Source organism: Dermacentor albipictus, chromosome 4 (genome assembly GCF_038994185.2).
Source record: "Dermacentor albipictus isolate Rhodes 1998 colony chromosome 4, USDA_Dalb.pri_finalv2, whole genome shotgun sequence".
In the NCBI taxonomy this organism is placed as follows: Eukaryota; Metazoa; Arthropoda; class Arachnida; order Ixodida; family Ixodidae; genus Dermacentor; species Dermacentor albipictus.
The window spans coordinates 5,795,552-5,816,119 of record NC_091824.1 but is presented as its reverse complement, the minus strand read 5'-3'; the positions used below and the strand labels follow the sequence as shown (position 1 = coordinate 5,816,119).

Here is a 20,568-nt window from a genome sequence, read left to right as displayed (position 1 = left end):
GAAGAGCTCAGTCTGCACGCGAAAGTGACACATCCAGGCACTCATAGCTTCCGCCTGCCACCAGATTTCGAGCCAAACGTGGCATCCTTCCCCCTGTATTGTGCGGCAAGGGGCGCTGAGGATTATGAACTCACGCCCCGACAGCAGCCACGTTTCTGCGACAGAGGCCCTACTTATGACGCTCGGCCACAACGAGAGCAGCCTCGTTTCTACCCCCGAGGCCCTGTGACTTCTGTCAGGCCACGACAAGAACAGCACCGACCCTACTACCACGACGTGACATATGAACGATATAGCGGATTTCAGAAAGCAGCAGAGACACGTTATCCACATGACAATGAACTTTCTCGCAACCCGCAGCCGCCTACCATTCATTTCGAGGGAGACGCTGTGAACCGCGACCCTCCCGTGTGCTACAACTGCGGTTCCGCAAGCCATATAGCTCGGTATTGTGGCCAAGGCTGTCAATCACGTAGGACACCACCGATGTTCTCGCCACCCAGAACGCTTACTTCATATGACTTGCGGACGACCGATTTGCTTCCAATGGACCACTTCTCACACGACGCCAGACGCAGCGATTCGCCAGCATCTGAGCGGAGTTTGACGCCACGAAATAATCATCCCTGTCGCTATCCGTCCCCTCGGCGCCGTTCTTCCTCACCGCCGCCGGGAAACTAGCATCCTAGGTCAATGGAGGTGTGGTCGCCGGACGGTCTTTGCAAGAAATACCTCGGCCTGTTGTGATGTTCAAAAACAAAGTCATTGTCTCGCTTGACGGAATACCGACCATGGCGTTAGTTGATACTGGGGCGACTGTGCCTGTGATGAGCCTCGCTTTCAAAAACAGTCTAGGCCGCAAAGTTATCTTTTCTAGGAACGACGGTATTACCTTTCGTGGAGAAGGCCGTGAGTGGCTTCATCCCCTTGGTCTTTTTGCGGTGAGTGTTTTGTAGGCTGGGAAAGTGTTTGTGTCGGAATTCCTTGTTCTTTCTCGTTGTTCGCACGATGTTATTTTTGGTATCGATTTTCTTGAACAGTGCGGCGCTTCCGTGGACTGTGGTTGTGGCGAAATATCATTGAAAGAGTTATTTGTATCAGCAAATTCCGAACAAAGCTCGGGTAGTGAAGACAGGGACACAGACACAGTCAGTGTTCTTGGTGAAGTGATTGCACCATCGTGGTGCCTGACGCCCGTTCGTGTTTCTGCAACTACTGTTGATGCTGATTGTGTTCACCTTGTAGTTACGCCTCTTTGCTGTTATGATTGGGGGTTCAATCCAATCGCTCGTGATCCATTGTCAAGATTGGAGTTGGGCATGAATTAGAAGGTAGCTGGCCCATGCCGTCGTCCAACTTATCCACGCTGAGGACGTTGATGAAGGGAAGGACTGCTGCTCACCGAGAACGAGGAATATTGGTTTATTTACAGTATTTATTCCAGTCTAACATGACTGTGTGAGAAAATACTTCTTTTAAACACTGGGTCCTCTCCCGAAACAAGGTGATGCGAACGTTCGTTTAGTCATCGCAAACTAGCCGCCTCTCCGCGGCACGGTTTACACACACACACGCACACACGCATACATACAGGTGCCAAGGTCCGGAGTTGACGTCAGAGGGGCGCCGTAGAACTCGAAGCCGTTCCGGGCAGCGCGTTGTCCTGCGTCCCGGTCGGTGCGAGGGAAGGAGCGTCCCTCGGCTTACCCGCGGCAGCTCCCCCGCCCGTAGGATATCAGGTCCGCTTTGTCGTGGTGCGCACAAAGCCTGCTTCATAGAACTCCTTCAGTCACAATGTTGACAAGGCTAGAGCGTAACGTTGATGGTTTCAGCACAAAGCCTGCTTCGTCGAACGCATCCTAGCTGAAGCGACTCGAGAGTGGAGGATTCGCGCATTGTTCATGTCACAAAGTCGACTTCGCGACGCCATCGCTAGAGGTTGGCGGCGATGCTCCCGAGATGTTGCTTCCACAGACGCAACTGGTTGGCAAAACTTGCACTGCAGCTGGCCATTCTTAACAGCGCCTCCATGGCCCGAAAAATCTCGACTGTCTAGCGCAGATAACCGCTGGGCAGGAAGAGAACGGTTGGTGGCCAGGGGGGGATGCCTTGGCTCGCAGCGACCACTTGTGTAATGTCACCACCCCAAAACATCCAACAAGGACAGGCAACTGCAACATGAACCTCACAACAAGACTCTGCGCCGAGCTGTCGTACCTTGGCTCTCACTTTAGACCCGCTAGGCTTCAAAAAAAAAACATAAGTGCAGAAACAAAAAAAGCTGCATTTTGCTATGCCCATTTCTGAAGCAAATTCGTACTGTCAAATTCAGCAATCACGGAGGGAATCCTGCTAACTGAGGGGGGATCTTGTTCGCCTAATAAAATTAACACTAGTAACCCTAATATTTAGGCGGGACCCTCAAGCGCAGAATTCAAATTAGCCTGCTCAATTCATCCGCATTGCTATGCAACTTTCCCTTCTTATATCTAACGGAGAAGTTGTACGCTTGGAGAGTGAGGCTCCATCAGGGCAAGAGGCCATTTTTGTGTGACATTTGATTGAGCCAAGTCAAAGGACAGTGGTCGGTCTGGAAGATGAACTTCGCTCCTTACAAGTAACACGACAACTTCTGGGCGGCCCAAACTAAACAAGCGCATTCCTTCTCTGAAGCTCTGTAGGCTTCCTCCCTTACATTTAGTTTGCGGCTGGCATAGAGGATAGGATGCTCGTCGTTATGGTCCCCGACCTGACTAAGTACCACGCCCATACCTCTATCGCTTGCGTCGCATTGAACTATGAATTCATTTGTGTAGTTTGGCGCACGAAGCATAGGACGAGAAACCAAGAGTGTTTTCAAACTTTGGAAGGCGTTCTCTTTGTCCTTATCCCAGTCTACTCTACTCGGTGCTCCCTTTCGGAGGGCGTCCGTTAATGGACTTCCCATTTGCGAGTGATTCGGAATGTACCGTTGATAGCACCCCACAAGTCCCTAAAATGAACTAAGGTCTGTTTTCGTGCGCGGCTGAGAAAGTTCTCCAATCGTAGCTATTTTCAGCTTGGCTAGCCGTCTCATGCCTTGGCCGACAAGATGGCCCAGATAGGTAACCTGTGAACAACCAAAGCTACACTTTTCCGCTTTCATCGTTAAGCCAGCTTCCCTCAACCATGACAACACCTGTTTGAGGTACGAAACGTGTTGTTCCCAGCTGCCCGAAAAAAATTGCTACATCATCAAGATAGGGCAAGGCGAACTCCTGCAAGTGTTTTAGGATGATATCCACTAACTTAGAGAAGCTAAACGGCGCGTTCTTCAGCCCGAAGCTGAATGAGAGAGGGCGAAAAGTGCCTACAGGTGAGATGAATGCGGCATAGCGGCTGGCACTTTAAGAAAGGGGAACTTGCCAGTACCCACACGAGATCTATAGTTGAAATCTATTTAGCAGCGCTAACTCTTTCAATTCGTTCCTCAATGTTGGGTATCGGGTACAACTGATCCCTAGTGATGGCATTAAACTTCCTGTAATCAACACACGGACGAGGGTCCTTGTTAGGGGTTTCTACCAGTATTAGCGGTGACGTGTAGTCCCTGTAAGCAGGCTCAATACCTCCCAACTCTAGCATGCGCTGTAACTCTGCCTACATAATCTCTCTCTGTCTTGTAGAGACCCTGTAAGGCTTTGATCTTACTGGTTCAGTTGATGTCAGCTCAATTTCATGCATTATCAGTTCGGTTCTACCCGGCGGATCGCTGAATCTGTCGAGATATTCCCCTAACACCTCTTTTAGCTCATCTAGCTGCTCGGGTCATAGAGCGTGCGAGCTTACTGAGTGTTCTACTACTTCTTCTAGGCCGACTTCAGAGTTGGAGGTTGCCCTATACTCCTTAAGCTTGGTACTAGTGCCATCCTGCTCTTGGATGGCATAGTTAACGACTCCGCTCCGCTCTACATACGGCTTCGTCAAACTACAGTGATATATCTTCCCTTCCTTCCTGTGACCCGGCATTTTCAGAGCATAGTTAGTATCTGAAAGTTTGCGCAACACTGTAACGGGCCCGTCCCAGTGAACTTCAAGCTTGTTCTTTCTTTAAGGTTTGAGGATCCTTACCTGATCTCCGGCGTTAAACGTGCGAAGCCTCGCATTCTTGTCGTAATAGAATTTGGCGTTCTTTTGAGCTACTCCCATGTTCTTTCCGACTAGTTCTTGGGTTGCGCTTAGCCGTTCCATAAATATAGCACGTATTTAACCACTGTTAGACTCTCCCCTCTTTTCTCCCACATCTCTCTTAACATTCTTATTGGAGAACGGAGTGTCCTCTCATACACTAGTTCTGCTGGCGAGAACCCTGTCGCTTCATGTGGAACCGTTCGCAAAGCGAAGAAAGTTGCCGGCCGACAGTTCTCCCAGTCCTCCTTGTCCTCGTAACAGAGCGCACGCTGTCAGGATTGGGGGCTCAATCCCATCGCTCGCGATCCGTTGTCAAGATTGGAGTTCGGCATGAATTCGAAGGTAGCTGGCCCATGCCGCCGTCCAACGTATCCACGCTTAGGACGTTGATGAAGGGAAGAACTGCTTCTCATCGAGAACTAGGTATATGGGTTTATTTACAGTACTTAAATCAGTCTAACATGACTGCTTGAGAAAAGTGCATCAGTCTAACATGACTGCTTAAGAAAAAAAGTGTCAGTCCAACATGACTGCTCAAGAGAAATGTGTCGAGCACTCGCACCACAGCAGTTTTTAAACGCTCGGTCCGCCGGTGATACAAGGCGGCGAACTTTTCGTGTTTCATCGCAAATTCGCCGCTGCCCCGCAGAACAGTTTACGCACACAAAGGTACACACATTCCGATGTCCGGAGCCGACGTCAGAGGAGAGCCGTTCCGGGAAGCTCGGAGCCATTCTGGGTAGCTCGTTGTCCTGCGTCCCAGATGGCGCGTGGGAAGCAACAAAAAACGGCTTTACCACGGCAGCGCGCTCACGCGTAGCAGATCACGTCCGCCCTGGAGAGCTCGGACACAATAGTTCGCCCGCCGAACTCGTTCCGTCACAACGGCGATGGGGCTTAAGGATGGCGGCGGAGTCAGCACAAGACCCGCTTCATCGAACGCATCCTAGCTGAAGCGACGGAGAGTGGGGAATGCGCGTCTTGTTCCCCAGTCGTAATTGGGTGGCTATCCTGCATTGCAGCTCGCCATTCTTAACAGCGCCTCCATGGCCCGAAAAATCTCGACTGTCTAGCGCTGACAACCGCTAGGCAGGAAGAGAACGGCTGGTGGTCAGGGGGGGATTGATGTCTTGGCTCGCAGCGACCACTAGGGTATTGATGCCACCGCCCCAAAACATCCAACAAGGACAGGCAACTGCAAAATGAACCCCACAACACGGCTCTGCGCTGATATGACATGCATTGGCCTTCACTTTAGACCCGCTAGGCTTAAAAAAAACAGCAACATAAATGAAGAAACAAAAAATGCTGCATGTCGCTATGCCAATTTCTGAAGCGAATTCCTGCTGACCAATTCAGCAATCATGGATGGAATCCTGCTAAATGAGAGGAGTTCTTCTTGGCTTAAAAAAAATTAACACTAGTAACCCTAAAATTTAGGCGGGACCCTCAAACGCAGAATTCAAATTAGCCTGCTCAAACCATCCACATTGCTCTGCAACTTTCCCTTCTTATATCTAATGGAGAAGTTGTACTCTTGGAGAGTGAGGCTCCATCGGAGCAAGCGACCATTTTTGTGTGACATTTGATTGTGCCACGTCAGAGGACAGTGGTCGGTCTGGAAGATGAACTTCGCTCCGTACAAATAACACAACTTCTGGGCGGCCCAAACTCAACAAGCGCATTCCTTCTCTGAAGCGCTGTAGGCTTCCTCCCTTACATTTAGTTTACGGCTGGCATAGAGGATAGGATGCTCCTCGTTATCGTCGCCGACCTGACTAAGTACCACTCCCATACCTCTGTCGCTTGCGTCGCATTGAACTATGAATTCCTTTGTGTAGTCTGGCGTGCGAAGCACAGGACGAGAAACCAATAGCATTTTCTAACTTTGGAAAGCGTTCTCTTTGTCCTCATCCCAGTGTACGTTACTCGGTGCTCCCTTTCGGAGCGCGTCTGTTAATGGACTTGCCAATTGCGAGTAATTCGGAGTGTACCGTTTATACTAGCGCACAAGTCCCAAAAATGAACAAAGGTCTGTTTTCGTGCGCGGCTGAGAAAATTCTCCAATCGTAGCTATTTTCAGCTCGGCCGGCCGTCTCATGCCCTGACCGACAACATGGCCCACATAGGTAACCTGTGAACAACCAAACCTACACTTTTCCGCTTTCATCGTTAAGCCAGCTTCCCTCAACCGTGAGAACACCTGTTGAGGTGCGATACGTGTTGTTCCCAGCTGTCCGAAAAAATTTCTACATCACCAAGATATGGCAAGGCGAACTCCTGCAAGTCTTTTAGGACTGTATCCATTAACTTAGAGAAGCTAAACGGCGCGTTCTTCAGCCCGAAGCTGAGTGCGAGATGGCAAAAAGTGCCTACAGGCGAGATGAATGCGGCATAGCGGCTGGCACATTCTGAAAGGGGAACTTGCCAGTACCGCCGCACGAGATCTGTAGTTGAAATGTATTTAGCAGCACTAACTCTTTCAATTCGTTCCTCAATGTTAGGTATCGGGTACAGCTGATCCCCAGTGATGGAATTTAACTTCCTGTAGTCAACACACGGACGAGGGTCCTTGTTTGGGGTTTCTACGGGTATTAGCGGTGACGTGTAGTCACTCTCAGCGAACTCAATAACTCCCAACTCTAGCATGCGCTGTGTCTCCGCCTCCATAATCTCCCTCTGTCTTGAAGGAAAGAACTGCTTCTCATCGAGAACAAGGTATATGGGTTTATTTACAGTATTTAAATCAGTCTAACATGACTGCTTGAGAAAAGTGCATCAGTCTAACATGACTGCTTAAGAAAAAAAGTGTCAGCGACACGTAAGGCTTTGATCTTACTGGTTCGGTTGATGTCAGCTCAATTTCATACGTTATTAGTTCGGTTCTACCCGGCCGATCGCTGAATATGTCGAGATATTCCCCCAACACCTCTTTTAGCTCATCCAGCTGCTCGGGTCTTAGAGCGTGCGAGCTTACCGAGTGCTCTACTACTTTTTCTAGGCCGATTTCAGAGTTTGAGGTTGCCCTATACTCTTTAAACTTGGTACCAGTGCCATCCTGCTCTTTGAAGGTATAGTTAACGACTCCGCTCCGCTCTGTATACAACGTCATCAAATTGCAGTGATATATCCTCACCTCCTTCCTGCGATCGGGCATTTTCAAAGCATAGTTAGTATCTGAAAGTTTGTGCAACACTTTAACGGGCCCGTCCCAGTGGACTTCAAGCTTGTTCTTTCTTGATGGTTTGAGGATCATTACCTGGTCTCCGGCGTTAAACGTGCGAAGCCTCGCCTTCTTTTCGTAATAGAATTTGGCGTTCTTTTGAGCTACTCCCATGGTCTTTCCGACTAGATCTTGGGTTGCGCTTAGTCGTTCCAGCAAATTTAGCACGTATTCAATCACTGTTCGACTCTCCCCTCTTTCCTCCCACCTCTCTCTTAACATTCTCAGCGGGGAAAGGAGTGTACTCGCATACACTAGTTCTGCTTGTGAGAACCCTGTCGCTTCATGTGGAACTGTTCGCAAAGCAAACAAAGTTGCTGGCAGACAGTTCTCCCAGTCCTCCTTATGCTCGTAGCAGAGCACACGCAAAACTCGCTTAGGCACCCAATGCCACCTCTCTACACTGTTTGACTGAGGGTGATAGACAGAACTGTGTATTAACTTTACCCCGCACTTCTGCAAGAATGTGCAAGTCAGTGCGCTCGTGAATACTGACCCTTGATCTGCCTGAATTTCGGCTGGAAACCCAACTCGTGCGAACACTTTCAAAAGCACGTCTACTACTTCGGTGGAGCTGAGCTGTTTCAGAGGGATTGCTTCTGGAAACTTTGTAGCCGGACACAGCATGGTAAACAAGTACCTGTAGCCCGATTTTGTTTTTGGAAGAGGCCCTACCATGTCTATTACAAGTCGTCTGAAAGGCTCTGTTATTAAGGTCACTATCTTCAGTGGAGCTTTCCATGTCTCTCCTGCTTTACCAGAACGCTGGCAGGTGTCGCATGATCTTACAAAGTTTTCTACGTCTTTGAAACAGCCAGGTCAGTAGTATTCCATAAGCAATCTTTCCTTTGATTTGTTTATGCCTAGCTGGCAGGACCACCCATTTCCATGACAGAGACTCAAAAGGTCCTCCCTATACTTAGTAGGTACGACTAAGTGATATAAAATCCTTGCCTTTCAATCTCTGTAGTGCCGATACAACAATCCTCCTCTCTCATGTATCGTCATGTTGCGCCTAGCAATGCCTTCTTTAGCTGTGTCATGTAATTTAGCTAAGCTCTCATCATTCTTTTGTTAGGCTGCCAATGACTCTCTATCCACACGTAAGAGCGGATCAAAGTTCTTTGGGGCCGGTGATAATAACGACCCTGTCTCGCTTGTGAGTGCGTCAGCTTGCTCTTCCTGCAGGCTAGAACTTTGACACTCTAGTGCCACGCTCTCATTGAACAGGTCAACTGGCAGGCTTTCCTCAACAGTTTTTTCATCACTCGAGCCTAGCTCGGATTGGGTTATTGGAGTTATCTCATTTGCTACTTCCGCTGGAGCACCTTGTGCCTTTTCGGCCGAAAGCGATGCGATTTTACGAGCTTGGCATCACGTCAATGCCTGTACTACGCTCTCTCCCAGTTTAAGCCCTTTGTCACGCAGTAACTGATTCAAACGATTCGAAAAAATGTAAGGATACTGCAGTGACAAAAATTTGGAAACTGCAGCCTGAGTCTCTAGCTCCCCGAACGGTCCATTGATTTTGACTTTAACCATGGGCAGACACAGGCTGTGTTCTTCAACATCCTGTTTTATCCATGCTACTTCTCCGGTGAAGTCATCTACCGTCACGTAAGACGGATGGACAATGTCCATCGTGGCGGCACTGACTCTTAGCACTCGGCATGGTTTGCCATTAACTTGCAGGTCGTGAAGATATGGACTTAAAAGTTCCATATTCTCGTCTTTTTCCCCCACGTAGGAGAAAACTACGCTAGGCTTCCTGCAGTTTACAGCAATATGTCCCAGTTTGTGACATTTTTAACAGCGGATCGGCGTAAAAGATTCGAATTTTCTTTTCTGCTCCTTTTGTGCGGTTTCCCCGTTAAGTTTCTCCTCGCTCTTTTCTGCGTGCTTTTCCTCCACTTTTACAGGCTCCGATCGTCTACTCTGTGAACCCTTTTTGAACGCAAAAGGCTTCCGCGGTCCATTTCGACCATCCCAATTTCCGTCCTCGGCGTTCCACTTTCTACGGGTTGCGTTTTCTTCAGCTAATTCAGCCGCCCTCTCCACAGTGTTTACATTCCCTCTGTCTTGCACCCACAGTTTCACAGATTGGGGGATGGTTTTGTAATACTGCTCTAGACACATGCATTCAATGATCATGTCTCTGCGGTCGTACGCTTCCGCACTTTTCAGCCACTGGACTAGGTTGGCCTTTAAGCTATATGCAAACTCGGTATACCCCTCGCTATCTTTCTTGCCTGTGCTTCTAAAACTTTGACGATATGCTTCGGCTGAAAGGCGGTATTTCTTCAGGAGACTAGCCTTAACTTTTGCATAGTCATATGCATCCTGTGCACTCAGTCTGGCGATTACTTCCGCCGCCTCACATGGCAACATAGACAGCAACCGTTGTGGCCATGTACTCGGGCCGAAGTTCATCTTCTCGCAAGTCCTATTAAAATTGCTCAGGAACAAGCCTATGTCGGTCCCTACCTCAAATGGCTTTAATAGCTCGTCCATGCGGTATGATTCTGCCTCACTTGATCGTCCCAGAGCCCCTTCATTTCCTTGAGACAACTCCAAACGTTTTCTTTTAACTTCAAGTTGCATTTCTCTTAACTCGCGATATTATCACGTTCCTCCTTTTCTTTTGTCTGTGGTTCTTCTCTCGTTTTCCGAAGTCCAAACCCCATTTCCATTTCTTCCTCACTGGCCTGTTCGGAAATTAGGTGCAATAATTCCGATTTTAGCATCTCCTTGCGTACATCTAGGCCCAGTTCCTCACCAACAATCAACAACTCGTCTCTCAGCAGTGTCCTTAACTCCATCATTGCTGCTTTACTGCCTTGATCCTGCTCTCTAAATCTAGCTAGGAAAACACAACCTAGCTAACACTCAACAATCTAGCTTCTCTACTGTTCTAAACAGAACACCCACAAAATGAAGCCTAGAGAGTCAAAGCAAGAACCAAGCACTCGCCGCAGTCACAGAACCACGCTGCAAAGTCCATCTCACCGCTGTCAGCCAGGTGTTATGATTGGGGGTTCAGTCCCATCGCTCGTGATCCGTTGTCAAGATTGGAGTCGGACATGAATTAGAAGGTAGCTGGCCCATGCCGTCGTACATCTTATCCATGCTGAGGACGTTGATGAAGGGAAGGACTGCTTCTTTTGGAGAACGAGGAATATGGGTTTATTTACAGTATTTATATCAGTCTAAAATGAGTGTTTGAGAAAGTGCTTCAGTCTAACATGACTGCTTGAGAGAGAGTGACCTGAGCAGCCGCACAACAGCGGTTATTAAACACTCGGGTCCTCTCCCGACACAAGGTGATGCGAATGTTCGTTTAGTCATCGCAAACTAGCCGCCTCTCCGCGGCATGGTTTACACACACACACGCACACACGCATACACACAGGTGCGAAGGTCCGGAGCCGACGTCAGAGGGGCCCCGTAGAACTCGGAGCCGTTCCGGGTAGCGCGTTGTCCTGCGTCCCGGTCGGTGCGAGGGAAATAGCGTCCGTCGGCTTTCCCGCGGCAGCTCCCCCGCCCGTAGGATGTCACGTCCGCTTTGTCGTGGTGCGCACAAAGCCTGCTTCGTCGAACTCCTTCAGTCACAACGCCGACGAGGCCAGAGCGTAGCGGTGATGGTTTCAGCACAAAGCTTGCTTCGTCGAACGCATCCTAGCTGAAGCGACGGAGAGTGGAGGATGCGCGTATTGTTCATGTCACAAAGTCGACTTCGCCATGCCGTGGCTAGAGGTTGGCGGTGACGCTCCCGATATGTTGTTTCCACATACACAACTGGTTGGCAATACTTGCACTGCAGCTGGCCGTTCTTGACACCGCATAAACTGTGCTTAAAAAGATGTACTTGCGCCCTCCTCTGTCGTGTGCATGACGAAAGGAGTCGCGTCATTGTGGGCGCTGAACTGTTCCGCCACGTCGGTTGTCCTTCCTCGCGGTATGAAAATCGCTCTCTTCTATAACGCCGCATGCAGCACAATAGCGACACTAACTACGGCCGTATCTACAGCTTGCTCTCCTTGCGATAATCGCCATTCTGATGAGCTAATGCTTGGCATGATCAGCAAGGCTCTCGGTATATTGGAACGGCAAGCACTGGTACAGGTCCTTTCCAGACATGAGACTGCACTTGACTTCACGCGTGGAGATGCACCGCTTCATTTACTGTCGTCCTGCGCTCGTCACAGAATAGATACTGGCTCAGCACACCCCATCCGCCAGAAGCCCTACCGGGTGTCAACGTCCCAGCGCAATGTTATTGCTGAAGAAGTCAAGGAGATGATGAACAAAGGTGTCGTTCAAGAGTCGTCTAGTCCATGTGCAGCCCCAGTAATCCTAGTCCAAGAAGAAAGATGGATCCTGGAGATTGTGCGTGGATAACAGACGTCTAAACCCAATGATGAAGAAGGATGTCTATCCACTACCACGAATCGATGACGTCATTGATTGCTTACACGTTGCTTCATACATCTGAACACTTCATTTGCGATCGGGGTATTGGAAAATACCTATGGACCCTGCCGTCAAAGAAAAGACCGCTTTCGTGACTCCAGATGGCCTATTCGAATTTTGGCTTTGTAATGCTCCTGCCACCTTTGAAAGATTCATGGACGCAGTACTACGTGGGCTAAAGTGGGAGATATGCATGTGTTACTTCGATGATGTAATCTTTGGCCGCACGTTTGAAGCACATAACGAACGCATCAGCCTCATTCTCGACTGCATTGACCAAGCTGGACTGGTTCTAAACTAAAAAAAATTGTCGGTTCGGCGAACGTCAAACACTCGTCCTGGGACACTTGGTCAACAAGGATGGCGTCAGACCCAGTGCTTGTAAGATTGAAGCGGTGAGCTCCTTCAAGCCACCGCAGTCAGCACGAGAACTCCGCTCATTCATTGGCCTATGTTTGTATTTTCGTCGTTTTGTTCCCCGGTTTGCCGACATTGCTTACCCGTTGACAAGTATGTCGCTAGTTGCGAAACGTGCCAACGTCACAAGCGACCGACCACCGCAGCCCCGGGTCCTCCTCGGCCATTGACACCGCCCAGTACGCCGTTCGAGCAAGTAGGCATTGACCTTTTGGGTCCATTCCCGTTATCTAACAGCAAAAGCCGTTGGATAATTGTCTGGTTGGACCATCTTACATGGTACGCAGAAACTGCAGCCATACCGTCTTCCACCGCTGCTTGCGTGGCGGTCTTGCTGCTGCATTCCGTGGTCCTTCGTCATGGCCCACCACGTGTCATCATCAGCGACCATGGTCGCCAGTTCGCTGCTGATGCCATTGAAGAGTTACTTTGTTTGCACACTTCACAGTTCCGTCATTCCACGCCGTATCATCCTCAGACCAATGGCCTCGTTGAAAGGACGAACAGAACGCTGACCAACATGCTTGCCATGTACGTCTGCTCCAATCATAATAACTGGGACGACATGCTTCCATTCATCACTTACGCATGCAACACAGTGAAACACAAAACCAGGAACTGTATCCCATCTCATCTCCTGTATTCAAGGTTACCGCGAAGCCCTCTGGACACTTTCTTACCCTTCGTACTGCACAGTGGCGATTCTGTATCGAAGACTTTGTGTCTCGCCGAAGAAGCCTGTCGAATAGCTCGTCTTCGTACTCTGGCCTCGCAAAGTCGTTCGAGAGAGCGATACGACTACCGTCACGTGAAAAAGGTGACTTCGTCCTTTTTTGGACATGGATTGTGCCAAAAGTTCTTGTCACAATATTCAGGCCCATTTGTAGCCATGGACCGCTTGAGCGAACTCACTTACGTCATAGCTTGCCTCCTGTGCAATTGTCGGCGATCAAGCAGAACTCAGCTGACTCATATTGCTCGCCTGATGCCTTTCTACAACTGCTTGTACATCCTGACTCGCCCCACGGGCTTAGTCTGCTTGCGGGGAAATGTTACGGATACGAAAGGCGCGGACAAGAAGAGAGAAGAGCAGACGAAGAGAACGAGAAGTTTGAGAGGCCAGGCTGCGCTACGATCACGCTACGATCATCATCCATCTCCTGTAAATAAAATCCTTTCTTCGCAACTCTTCGTAACAATATGTTAAAAAAAATAAGTTCTTTATTTTATTCATGTGTGTGCTTTCCTATCTCCTCAGCATTCTGCTAAGCGTCCGGTGGCTCACCGCGTGACTGTTTAGGGCAATTGTTGCTGGCAGACAGGAAAAAAATTATGTAGAGGAAATTGCAATATCAAAATAATTGCACACATTCGTTGTTATAAACAAAGAAGGACTTAATGTTTGCATGAGTATGAATAATAAACTAATAAGAAATGACTCAAGGCAGACGTTCATGTCCTGTTCTTATTCTGTTTTTGCAAGAAAATCATTCTTCAGACATTTTGTCATGGATATTACATCGTTATGTATAAACTTTTAACACGTTTCCGAAAGCATGTGGGCCTTCGAGGCACGACAAAGTGGGCTGGAGGCCGGTGGTTATCGCTGGGTACATAAGGGGTGCAACATTTCTTGAGACAAGAACAAAGAGATAAAGACACAAGGCACTCCGTAATCTAGCATGCTCAATAAACTTAACAGGCGCGCTATAACGGAAAGCTATTCCGAACTCTTCTATTCCAGTTCTGCAATCAGCCCTCCGGGATTGGTCAAAAACTTTTTTGGACCACCCCCACTTCGGCTGTCAGTCACGCGACGTCACGTAAACCGTGTTAGTTCCCCATCTGATATGACGTGTGCACTCTGATTATGCATGATTTAACTGAACAAAAGAAAAAAGTTATATCTGATTCGACGCCTTTTCGCCATTAGCCCGATGCTATTGGTCAAAAGTTTTCGGGCTGCAACAACTTCACCTGCCTGTCACGCGACGTCACAAAACCACGAAAACGCACCCCGTCAAAGTGACGTGTACGTGTTAAAGATGCATTAATATGCCGAGCTAAACTGAATTTTTCTCTGAATAGCTGTAGGCTGCCCCGTTCCAAAAGGAATAAAAGATGGCTGCCGCCGATCGCTCAGGCTCTGTATACTCGCACCTGCCGGAGAGCACGAGTTTATTTGCGTAGATTGAATGTTTTTGCGTAGCCGTGTAACCTTTTCGACCACTTCTGGCACGTTTACGACCTCCCTCAGCATACTTTTCTTTGCTGAGGGTCGGTTTTAGCAACATTCTTAACCTCCTTTTGAATTCCACTGCGATTTTCTACCAGTCACCGCAAGCTAAGTAAGGGAAAACGGACCAATCACAGCAGCCGGCACTGCCCTCTTCAACCGGTTATACATTTTCAGTACGCACTGCTCTCTTGATTAGAGTCACTAATCAAACATTTCCTATAGTTTTGTGTTCTCAGGGAGCTCGATCTGGCATTGAGATCGGGCTGGCGCAGTTCTGTTTTAGATAACACAAAACATTTCTCTTCATTAATTTTACAGCGAAGCTGTTTATGCGACCAGAAGCGCTCCAAAACGTTATGTGCGTGTTCTTGCAGCTTTCAGAAAAAAATATAACTTATAAACTTTATATTTAAGGCTAATATGGCTCTTGTTAACGGCTATAAGCAGAGAAATTTTGAAGCATCTGTGGCAGTTAGGACTTAAAGTAAAATTGCTAAGTCCTTGTTTTTGCATGCTATGAAGGTTTATACTAAACGGTCAAATATTTATGCCACTTTGCTGACAGTGACAAAAGCGGCAGAGATTTCATATTTATAGAACATAATGCGCACTATACAGGTGATGTGTACTGAAGGATTCAATTATTTGTGTTAATTATGTACTTTCATAATAATTAATCAAGGCATTTCTCCTTCGAAATCTTTTGCGTAATACGTGGTGCGTAGTTTATCTTCCCCGGTCTCCTGGTTAACCTATGCTAGGAACGGTGTTCCTAATTTTTTGAAGTAGGCAACATGTTGCTGGTTAATTAGTGTAGGTCAATTACAGCCTTTCTACAAAGTTACTTCTTCAAGCGTTTCAGTGCACTGTCATACTGTTTTATCACGTTTCTCAGTGCAAAAAGAATCAACTTCAAGTTATCGCAAATAATTGACATGGTAATGTCATGTGTAATGACACCTTTACGTTCCTCGTTCAAATAGAAGCATTGCAAATTAGTAGTGAACTCTTGTTTTTTTTTGCAGTTTTTCTGCTCCCTAATTCGTTCTGAGTTGGTTTTTTGGATGTCTTCGATGAACACAACAATGCACCTTGTTTATATCGGCCGGAAATCAGGGCCATGTCACCGATAATGTACCGGCGATTTCCGCTGAGCCTAGAACAAATACGGCCTTCGCAATAAATTAAGTGCGGTATTTCATGAGGCGCGCGAAATTTATCCCGATGCAGCGGCCTAAATTCTCATGCCACCAAGGTAATATTCAGCAGAAACACGGGAAACGGCATGATTTATTTATATGCGAATTTAAATGCATGTGTATCCAATAAACCCTTAGTTAAGATTTGTTTAGGAAGGGCTCGAAATCGGTATACGAAAACTTTAAGCCATGTTTTTTAGTGTTCTGAGGGAACTATATAATTCATGGACAGCGGAAAGCTTGCGAACGCGACTGATGACCTCTCGGAGTCGATGAGTGGCTGGCTATATCGTGGCAGGATTATGTGTCGCAGAGAGCGGCTCAAAAGGGCTGCACTCAAATTGGCGTGCATGGAATAAGGTACGTTTCGGGAACGACCAGCGATTGTTACAGTAACGAGATTAACGTTACAGACATGCTGCAATTAAAGCAGATAAGCAAAGCTACTTCAGTTCTCCAATCAGCGCGGTTCCACGATCGTGCAGCGAACCGTTGATAACGAGGAAACGATGTCGTGGCTACAGAAGCGGACGTGTTAAAGCACGGCACAGGTAGCGTGAACTCCGAGATTTGTGAGCTCGTTTCGCACGATGCCTTGGACGTGTGAAACCGCGGGCGTATTTTGGGTCGCCATTGATGGAGTTGGTAAGGAGGCTAGCTGGAGCCATCGCTTTTAATTTAAGACGGACAATCATCCTCCATTCGGGCGAAGGTGCTCGAAGATGCGATGGCGGGCGTTCTTCACAGAAAGACGTCGTGGCGGTGTTAGGAAGCCGGAAGATCAGTCGTTTAATACCGCGGCTCTTGGCACTTTCCTATTGTGGCATCAATGCTAGCACAGCGCATGAGCAGTTTGAATACGTCGTCTGCTATCCCGTTCAGGGAATGACAAACGTTGTCAAATAAGGTAAGTAGTGCCAGCTTTACGGCACAGCACCTGCACATGCAGTACGTACAAGAAATCTGACTCCATGGATGTCTGAACTTGGGTTGGTAGGTGTTTGGTCCCAGCAATTTTTGATGCGAATCGTGATATGGCCCATTCAGCCAAAAAGCAAGCGACATTTGCAGCAGCAAAACGGTACTTAAACTTCTATTGGTTGCGACGCCACGTAACGGCCGCACCTACTCGGAGCAAAGCAAGGAACGGAACAACCGCTGCCACATTAGCGGGACAGGTGTTGCGTGAGAGGAGAGGGCATTGCCGCGACACTACGTCGCCAGCGCGCCTCGATGCAGGAGATACGGAGACACGGCGCTTGCCAGCCTTCGTGGCTGCTGCTGCTCATTCTGTATCTCCTTGCGCAGGGCATCGGTTCCATGCGGCGTTGGCACTGTAGGCTGCTGCTCCTTGCTGGCTGGGGCAGCACGTACCGCTAGGGTACATTACTCACAGCGCAAAAGTCGAATAACCGCTCAGCGGCCTTCGATTGGACAATAATGCTTTCGCATTCACAGCTCGATCATTAGAACTGCTTAGCTGCCTCCGAATGTTTTAAGTCTGAAGGCCACACCAAACATGTCAAGCAGATTTTCCTGCAACGTATCCCAGTTGCCAAGTTCAGCTGTATGATTATTGTACCACAACTTTTCCGCTCACCTAAGATATATCAAGTTTAGAGCACAAGACGTGGGAGGATATTTTGCCAAGTGTGACCACTCCCCGAAACGTCATTCTATCCTCGCTTTCTTGGTCGTTTTTTTCTAATTTTTGTCATGTGACCTTCGCCTATAACCCCGCTGTAGAGGGGACCAAACAGTTTATGGTGTTCAACCTTGTAGCATGGCCTCAAGTGTTCAGTAGACGCGGCACCCGTAAACATGTTTCTCATCAGCGAATAAATGGAAGATTTCTTGCGAAGATATGAAGAAGCATGCCAGCTGGCTCGGCATCAGATCTGGAGCCCGGAGCCAACAGCGTACCGATACCCTTCGATACAACCAGGGTCGACGCGACTTCGCGGGTGGGTCTCGACGCTGCATAGGTATTTTGGTCCCTAAACGGTAATGCGCCGCCTCAGTGACGTAACCTACGAAGTCGTCCCCTAAAGTTCTTGCCTCGGCTCACTCCATCGTCTTCCTCACGCTGAAGTTGTTGATGCTGTGTGCATGAAGCCATACTTTCACTTAGTAGCGGTGGTAAATAATATAGCTGTAAAACTGTGAAACGCAAAACTAACTTCTTATTGCGCGAACTTGTGCCCCCAAAAGTAAGTTACACTCAAAGTACAGCAACATTGGCGAACACAGTTGGCGATTGTCGAAATGTGATCAGCGGGTCAAGCGCGTCAGCTTTTATACAACAGAAATGAGCCCACATGTCAATGACCCCCTATCAAAAATAATCGTTTCGATGCTACAAATATAACAGGAGAGCGAAGCATAACAAAAGGGCGCTTATCAAAGAAACAAAGTCCAAAGTAACAAAGCCCCAAAAAAAGAAAGTCAACAGGTCAACTACGCAATGTGCCAAAGTTCATTAGTTAGCGCTGGTAGAACAGCTTAAGTCGCGCAACACGGACTACTTCAGGTCGTGAGCTGTGATAGCCAAATGCCGTCTGGTACGACCTCACAGTCGAGTGCTCCAATGCGTCGGATAATCTTGCAGAGTCCGAAATAGCGGCATAAAGGCTTCTCGTTTAGTCCTCATCGGCGTCCTCATCGGTGTGTTTGGGTGCAAACCCAAACACAGTCGCCAAGCTGGTGCTCGACGTCGCGTCGTCAAAGATTATAGTGTCAGCTGTCTGTCCTCTGCTGGTTCTTGATGCGCAGGCGGGCGAGTTGTCGGGCTTATTCAACGCGCTGGAGATTCTGTGACGTAAGACAACATAAAATCTAGAGTCGTTCTAGGGTTCCTGCCAAAAACCAGCTTGAACGGCGTGCTCTGTGTTGGTTTTTGCACCGCGGTGCTGTAAACCAAGATTACGTATGGCACGACGACATCCCAGGTCTTGCGTTCGACGTCAACGTACACTGCTAGCATGTCGGCGAGGGTCTTATTCAGGCGCTCCGTCAAACCATTCATCTATGGGTAGTAGGCCGTTGTCTTCCTGTGATTTGTCTGGCTGTATTGCAGAATGGCTTGGGTGAGCTTCGCTGTAAAGGCTCCTCCTCTGTCGGTGATGAGGACTTCTGGGGCGCCATGTCGCACCAAAATTTCCTCGACGAAGAATTTCGTCACTTCGCCTGCGCTACCTTTCGGCAGAGCTATCGTTTGAGTGAAGTGGATGGAGTAGTCCGTCGCCACGACAATCCACTTATTTCCGGATGTTGACGTCGGAAAGAGTCCTTACAAGTCCTTCTGGATGTGCAGAAATCGTCGGCAAGCAGGCTCGATCGGCTGTAATAATCCCGCCGCCCTGGTTGGAGGTGTCTTGCGTCGCTGACAGTCTCGCCGTGTCTTGACGTAACGGGCGACGTCGGTGGGCAGGTGCGGCCAGTAATACTTTTCCTGTATCATCGATAGCGTCTGGGAGTATCCTAGGTGACCAGTGGTCGGATTGACATGTAGGACGTGCAGTATTTCGGGACACAGCGAAAAAGTGCTTGAGAAAGCACGGAAGGCTAGAATTAATTCCTGTGACCTAGTATTTGACAAGCGGCAAGCAATATATGTACACGAGCATCTTTGTCTGCAGCTAAAGAAGCTTCTGGGCATGGCCACCGCTAAGAAACGGGAACTGAACTGGCGATATGTTTGGGTGAAGGGCGGTAAAATTTTAGCTCGGAAAACGGAAATATTTAATGTTATTCGAATTGGTAGCGAGGCAGATGTGCAAAAGATGTGCGAGTAGACGCGCCTACATAGATTTCATTCATCTGTTTCATATCTTATTTGCACCATGGGAACAGTTTTACCAAGATATGTCATAAAGCCGAATTCGCGCGATTGCCCTTCATTTCTTCACTGTAACGCACAATCAGCTAGGCACAAGCATGACGAGTTGATCGCGCCCCTCGGTGACTTCCCGCTTCAATTTGACAATGTAATGATAACGGAAACATGGTATAGATCAGAGGAAGAAGTGTTTCGAATTCCTGGTTTCCAAACCGTTTATTTGAACCGTTCTGATAGGTGTGGCGGGGGTGTATTACAGCTAGTATCTGATCAAATTTCATGTAGCGTGCTTCCAGCTTACTATGCATCGACAAAATATTACGAAGTGTTAAGTCTAGAATCGCACAAGTGTGCTTTCACTGTGTATCGTCCCCCTAGCGGCGACATTGACAATTTTTTTGTGTTTCTTGAAAGATTGTTGTGCTACATCAGCACAAATCACCTGCAACTTGTCATTGGCGGGGATTTTAATATTAATCTTCTAGTAAATACGCCGAAGTCTCGAAGATTGCAGATATTCTTGATTCTTTCTGTTGCAGAAACGTAATTACGGCACCCACACGAATTTGTACCAATTCCGAAAGCTTGCTTGATTTGTTCATCACAAATAGCTCGGAAGGCTATGTACAGTCTCGTGTAATTGAAGGAAACATAGGAGATCACTCGCCCGTGTACATGATGTATAAGGTTGATCGCGCATTTTGGAAGTATCAGCGTTCTGAGCGACTTCAGATTCAAGCAATTAATAAGAAAACTCGCGAAACTTTTAGAACGGAAATAAAAAAAATTAATTTCAGCTCTGTGCTTGACTGCACAGACGCAAATGAAGCGTGTAATATATTTATCCATACACTTTTAAAAGTTTACGAAGTTTCTTTCCCGTACAAAAAACTGAGAAATTGAGAAAGATTAGGAAACCGTGGCTTACTGATGAATGTTTCAGAATGATCCGAGAAAAAAATTCATTGTATGCAAAGTTTTTTAAGACTCGGGATCCTGCGGACTTCACTTC

At 48.0% G+C, this 20,568-nt stretch overlaps 1 protein-coding gene and 1 pseudogene across 1 annotated transcript in view; one reads left to right on the top strand and one right to left on the bottom strand.

Moving 5' to 3' along the window:
- LOC139059024 (collagen alpha-1(II) chain-like) overlaps positions 1-20,568 on the top strand; it is a 1,291,347-nt gene that overhangs the window by 832,593 nt on the left and 438,186 nt on the right. The gene's annotated exons all lie outside the window — the stretch shown is intronic.
- Positions 8,168-9,034, bottom strand: LOC139059026 (uncharacterized; annotated as a pseudogene).